Source organism: Chelonia mydas, chromosome 7, assembly GCF_015237465.2.
Source record: "Chelonia mydas isolate rCheMyd1 chromosome 7, rCheMyd1.pri.v2, whole genome shotgun sequence".
Classification (NCBI taxonomy): domain Eukaryota; kingdom Metazoa; phylum Chordata; order Testudines; family Cheloniidae; genus Chelonia; species Chelonia mydas.
Window position 1 is genome coordinate 30928349 of NC_057853.1, and position 7313 is coordinate 30935661.

Here is a 7313-nt window from a genome sequence, read left to right on the forward strand (position 1 = left end):
AGTTGTAGCTTCATTCACAGGCAGGGTCAGGAATGGAGGACGAGGATTTAGCATTATCCTGAAGAGGCCTGGTTTTCTGGGCATCCCAGCTAGCTTGGAGATACAGCAGGATGATCGGAAGAAGTGTCACTTTCATGCATCTGGGGTAGCTGCTCCTGCTCCCAACACCATCTACTGGCCAGTGGGAACCATAAGGGGAGACCCTGGTGCATCATGGGATATGTAGTCTGACCAGGAAACAGAGCTTATAAAGGAGAATGGGAGTATGAGATGCCCGAACTACAATTCCCAGGAGGCACCACGGCAGCTCAGCAAGAAGGAAAACCATGGTGCCTCATGGGAGTTGTATCCAATCAGGGAATCTGGCCTGTAAAATCCTGGGAACTTGAGGTATTGCAGTGGCATTTTAGAAAAGAAATATTTGGGGTTTTGGATAAATTTTCCTTTTTTTTTTAAATCTTGAAATTTTCCATGGAAAAGTGACGTTTTTGGCTACATTTTCTGCAGGAAAACAAACCAAACATTTTCCAACCAGCTCTTGTTTCCACATTTTTTTTTAAGTGTTTCACTGCAGAATGGTTGGATTCAAAACAAAAATCTTGGTTCTGAACTGCATTTTGACTTAGAATTGCCATTTTGATGTAAAGTGACATGCTAAACTAAAATTTTTGTTCTAATTATTGTTTTATTTCAGAACACTGAATCCAAACATTTTGGTTTTGAGTCTCGCACCCTTGCCCCCAAAAGACAGTCTGGTTTTGCCCCCCCTCCCCATCAACATTTTCCCCCAGCAGAAAATAATCTATTTTGATGAAACCACGATTTCTGATGGGAGAGTATGTTGTTCAAACAAATTTAACCCAGCATTAATTATTGTATAGTAACTGTTATTTCAGTCCATATAAGTGCTGCTACTGTTATTATGCAATGGGCCAGATCACAGCTGGTAGAACGTGCTACACTGATTTATCTCCACTGACAATCTGGACCCATGTACTTTAACTATCTGATCACATGTAATACCACCACCGCCTTGCTCTTATTTAGTGCTTTTCATCAGTAGATCTCAAAGCACTTTACTAGTATCATTATCCCCATTGTACAGATGGGGAAAACTGAGGCTCATAGAGGGGAAGCGACTTCCCGAAGGTTACCCCACAGACCAGTAGCTGAGTAAGGAATAGAACCCAGACCTTCAGAGTCCTCAAGGTTTGTCTACACTACAAGGCATAGCTATGCCTCTGCAGCTGAGCAACCATAGTGTAGACACTTCGTAAAACAATGGAAGAGGATTTTCCCATCACTGTAGTTAATCCAGTTCTCTGAGAGCTGGTAGCTAGGTCAATGAAAGAGTTCTTCTGTCAACCTAGCTGAATCTAAACTGGAAGTTACGTTAACCTAACTACAACATTCAGGATGTGAAATTTTTCACAGCCCTGAGCAACTTTGCTCTAATTTTTAAGTGTAAACCAGGCCCCACTCTAGTGCTCTAGCCATTAGATCACACTGCCTCCATGTAATGAAATAGTAGTTAATATCGCAGACTAGTTGGAAAACGATTCCCCTCCCGCCCCCACCCATGGAAAAACCCAAAGCAAAGGAAAAAAAATAGTCCCCCATCCCCTGAAGAGTTCAATTTTCTGCTAAAAAATAAATGAAACTGGAACTATTTCAATTAGGAAATGGCACTCAGGTGCCTCATGGGAATTGTATTTTGGGTGCCTCATGCTCTTGTTCTCCCTTACAGGCCAGGCTCTCTGGCTGGACTATATTCCCCGCAATGCACCACGATATCCCCTCTTACTGAGGGCAGGCAGTGCATCATGGGATTCCTGGCCATAGTGAATCGAGTTTTCAGCCAGCTCTTATCACAGATCCATATGCTCCCACTGGGTGATGTTCAGCCCTTTGTAAAGGGGCCAGCACAAGGTTTAGTCTTAAGTAGTAAATAAGATTTGTGCTGGAACACGGAGTAATCCATATCTGTCCCTGATCCACAGAGGCTATGGTTCTGTTACAGCTCTTCATTTGAGAGATTCTCTCTTCAGCTCACACTGTAAAGACGTGTGTTTAGCCATAGATGTCCCCAGTTCAACTCTTTGCATTGGTCAAGATGGTGGCTAAGTGGGGGCTTTAACGAGTGTGAAATTTCACCCTTAAGGAGTATATGAAGCTTCAGTATTAACTGCTATAACATTATATGTTATCCTCTGGAACTCATTGCCACATGATTTCACCAAGGTCAATTTCTTCCTATCCAAGCCACAGTGAAACCAGATTGCTTCTAAACTTGGTTGGTATTCATCCTTGCCTGTCATTGCTTACCTCACATGATGCCTTTCCTTCCTGCCCCAGCCATGTCCAGGGAGCAGACTGAGTCAGTGGTGAAGACAGTGGAGAGCCTGTTGGCCGAGGCGGAGCAGCTGAAGAACCATTGCCGTCGCCAGAACGAAGACATCAAGCTGATCATGGAGGAGCTGCAGCGGGAGAACAAGGAACTGGCTCAAAACTATGAGCAGGCCGAGCACGAAATGGAGGAGATGCGCAAGGCCCTCAGCGAGCTCATGGATACCAAGATAGCTTTTGAGGCACGCGAGAGGCAGGTGCGCAAGCTCAGCAAACAGCTCTGAGTCAGCAGGACGTTTTCACTCCCTTTCACCCCAATGGGAAGCATCATCTCCGTTCCACTCAGGGACACGGATTCCCCCCCACCAATCACACTCATTCTTTCTGCCTGGTGAGGGCTCATTAACTAGGCCTCAGTTCACCCCCAGTCACATCCAGTGGCTCACAGCCTCCATCGCTGGCTTAACTGCCACCCACCCAGTGGCTGACGAGGCCTCAATTCACCTCCACTTGTGTCCATCACCTCAGCAGCTCAGTCTCCCCTTAAGGCTTCCATGGATGTATTGCCCATTGTGTGGCCATAGGAGGCCTCACTTCAGCCACACTTGCGCCCATCTCCTCTGGCCTCCTAACTGATCCAACCCGCCGTCAATTAGTTGCATTATGTTAGCACGCCCCTACTGAGATCAGCCCCTTCAACCAGCACTGCACCGATCCATAGCAAGAGATGTCCCTGCCATAGGGTTACCATATTAGAACATTCAAAAGAGAGGAGACTCCACTGAGGGGGGAGGTATTTGCTCACGCCCTCCGCCCCAACTCCACTCCTTCCCCTCCCCCATTCCAACCCCTTCCCCAAAGTCCCTGCCCCAACTCCGCCCCCTCCCTGCCCCATTGCACCCCTTCCCCAAATCCCCACCCTGACCCCGCCTCCTCCCTGAGTGCACCGCGTTCCCCCTCCTCCCCCCTAGCCACGTGAAACAGCTGTTTTGCGGCGCAAGCACTGGGAGTTAGGGGGAAAAAGCGGGCACTCTCTCGAGCGATCAGCATTCACTTTCTTTCTCAAATGATCAACTTTTCTTTGGGGAAAAATAATAATGGCAAAATCCCGGACGTTTTTAGATATTTAAAAATTCCTCCCGGATGGCGATTTAAGAACCAAAAAGCTGGACATGTCCGGGAAAATATGGAAGTATGGTAACCCTACCCTGCCATAGTGTAAACAAGAGATGGCGTCTTTTTCCAGCCCATTTCACAGCTGGGGAAATGGAGGCACAGAATTGGCAGTGACTTGGCCAAGGCTGCACAGGAAGTCTGCAGCAGAGCTGAGAATTAAACCCAGGCATCCTGAATCCCAGTCTATAGCCTAGCTAGCAAGGCCCCCATTCCTCTCTAGTTAAGTGCAGTGTGGGGTTTGCTTATCTGGTTCTAAGCATGGTGACCAACTCCTCAGCCACTGTAAATCAGTATTGGTGTCAAGGGGGTGTGTGCCAATTTACACCAGCCAATGAGCTGGCCTATGGCCAGACAAGCATCCAACCCACATAGAGTCAGGGTGATAACATGATTTGATCATGCATGGCTGAGACCAGCCTGTTACAGCATTGAAAATATGAGGGTTGTAACAGGGGTTGATCATCCCTGTACAGACAGGGCCAGCATGCTGCTATGGTATGCTGCAGTCCTGTATAAGGATCAGGGTTACAACTGGATCATGTGCATATGGATAGGACCAGCTTGTTATAGCAACCTATTATAGCCATGTCTAAAGAGAACATATAATGAGCTCTATCAAGCTGTCCAGCAGTGGCTCAGGAGCATGAGTACCAGCCTTAGGCCCGACTGCTAAGAACCAGGGCACAAATCCCAAAGTGGCGGTGGGTTCCGTACTTCCATTTCACCGATCAATTGTCAAGTGTGCACTCCTCACGCACTAGAACAGCCTAACATGGAGTCACAGACGGTCCCCTTGAGTACTCTGGTCTGTCTTTCCATGCACATAACCTTATCTTTGTGATAGATGGTCCTATACACCAAGAATCACAGCAATATTTAGGTCCCCAGGACTAGTCACTTACCCCAAATCCACTACACCAAAGACAATACTTGTAGCCAGTCCTATAATAAACTATCTAAAGATTTATTAAATTATACAGGAAAAGGAAATGAGAGTTATTTACAAAGTTAAAGCAGGAAAACAGATACACACAAGTGAGTTCCAATCTTAAGGTTCAGAAAGGTAATAGAAGCATCTACAATAAGCAGGCCCACCGACAGCAATTCCAGGCCCCAGGGCAGAACAGTCAATAGGGCCCCTAGAAAGGGATGGCTGAGGTTTGATTCGTGCAGGGCGGGCTGGAGCCAGGACCACCCCGTGGTCCAGCATCGCCAAGGAGCTGGCCCACAGGGTGCACGCACGAGCTGCGGACGCGGTCCGCCTGACGTTTGGGCAGCGCTGCACCGGCGCTGCCGGGGCCCAGCGAGCCGCTGGCTGCGCTTTTCTGGCACGGCCAGGGCTTCCACATGCCCGCCCAGCTGCCTTCGCTGTCACCGGTACATCAGCACCGACTGTGTGGGTGCTCCGGGGCTACAGCACCCACGGGAAAAAATGGTGGGTGCCGAGCAGATCCTCCCCCTCCCCCCAGTGCCTCATGCCTGCTGGCGGGCCCTGCCAATCAATGCCCCCCCCCCACCCCCCCATTGCCTACTGAAGATCAGCTGTTTCCCGGCATCTGGAGGCGCTGGGGGGAGGAGTGAGGGTGCAGCGTGCTCATGGGGGAGAAGGAGGAACTGGGTGGGGAAGGGGCAGGAAAGAGGTGGGGCAGGGTGGAGTCTTTGGAGGAGAGGTGGAGTGGGGAGGGGGTTGGGCGGAGCCAAGGGGGAGTACCCCCTGTCAGATTAAAAATTTGGCACCTCACGCGCGCCTTGGAACCCTGCGGCCCACCCGGCCAATTTAAAAGGGCCCGGGGCTCCCAGTCGCCGCCACCACTACTGCAGCAGCAGTGGCCAGGGGTCGCTGGGCCATTTTAACCTGGGCCCCTGGACAATTGCCCCCTTTACCCCACCACCCCCCGTCGGCAGGCCTGCCAGTAAGAAAGCTCTGTATGTCCTTTAGGGCTAACCTAGGCTAAGCAGTGGGCATCTTTCGCTTATGCCTGGTAATTCTTGCCCCCCAGAGTCCAAGCAGCATGAAGATACAGTTCCTCCTTGTTAGGGCTTTTTATTCCCTTCCCCACTTCTGCTTTGAGCTGCAAGCTCAGCTGATGGGAGGAATTTACTTGGACAATTCATCTTCATGGGAGAGGGGAGAGTAAACAGTTTTTTGTCCTCTAATGTTCCACTCTAGTCTGCTGGCATGGATGGGCCTTCCTTGTCAGGCAGGACATAACTCCTTCCATGGCCACCAACATTTCACACTAGTTAATCTAATGTCTCTCTCCTGTCTGGTGATTTACAGTTACAGAAGCTTAAACATGACCTTACAATATGGGATACAGTGGCTGTGAGCGAGATTACTGCATGCAGCCACCCACAAGAATTCAATGAAGTCTAAACACTAAGCATATTCTTAGTATTGTGGAAAATAGGTATTACAATTCTAACACACAAGTGAGCCAGACTGGTTCCAGCCATGTATTTGTCAATGTCCACTGAGGCATGGGGACCATGGCATGAGCTGGCCTCTGGTCTGCCAACACCACAATCCCATCAATACAACCAACCCCCTGTATTATTCTGCTCTACCTTAAAATTTTGCTGCATACACTCTCCCTGTGTAGTTGGCTGGGTGATCCATTGCAGACTTACAGCAACCAGGTGGAGCTCAGACCAGTGGGATCAGCTAGCCCCATATCCTGTCTCCAAAAGCTGCTAGACACAGCGGCTTCAGAGGAAGGGGCAAGGAATTTCCATCTTGAGTTGTTTTTATTCTATGTCCATTTAACCCCTTGGGATCCTTCCCCCTTTGTACATGATCTGCAAATAAAGAGCCTGGTTTCTGAACTGGAGGCAGGGCTTGCTGCTGCTGGTGTGAGAAAAGTGGCAGATAAGTGGGGGAACCCGATCCAAGACTGCCCCACTCCCCCTGCACTTACTCTGGTTTTAGGCAGCCTGGCTCTAAGACACCAGATGTTCAGTATGTGGCTCTGGGAGCTAACCTCATGCAAAGCCCCCAGTAATGCGTTTCCTGGGGAAGGCAGGGGATTTGTAACACCACCACTTACAGAGAAACCAAACCAGCGCTAATCAGGGCGATTAGCTCTGTGTACAAGGCCTCTGTGCTTAAGGGGGGGGGAAGCTCAGATCCCGCCGTGTGGAGGCAGGGCCTGATCTACAGTTACACCAAGGCCTCTAAGCCCTTCTTACAGGAAACCAATCCCCTGAGAACAGCTGCTGGTGTAACTGGATGAGAGCTGGTCAAAGTGTGGCACGTTCTGATAGAAAACGAATTTTGAGTAAACTGAAGCTCTTAGTGAAGTTGTTTGGATTTTGATGAAACTGATTTAAAAAAAAAAAAAAAAGTTGACTGTCAAAAGGTCCCATTTTCCAAAGAAACATTTTAGACCTTCTGTTTCTCAAATTTGCTTCTTTTTTAAAAACACAAGATTGAAAAAATAGTGGAAATGGAAACATTTTGTTTCTATGGACCAAAAAAACCCCACCGCAAACCCCACACACCACAAAGCTGGTTTTGCAATATCTTTGGAAGTTTTGGCTCTGTCCCAACTCAGCTGTTTCTGACCAGCGCTCAACAGGCCATGCCTGAGTTACGCAGCAAGGACCGAACTTGGGATCCCCAAGCAGGCGCTTCCACTGCCTCAACTATAAGACCCCCCTGAGTTAGCTGAGGCTGTAATAGGTTCGTCAACTCGCCTGTGGCCCAACCATCACGAACAGAAGACAGACCACCACACTGAGTGGGTGCAGGTTACACCTGTGAGGGGGTGGATTGGGGATGTGGCCAGTAT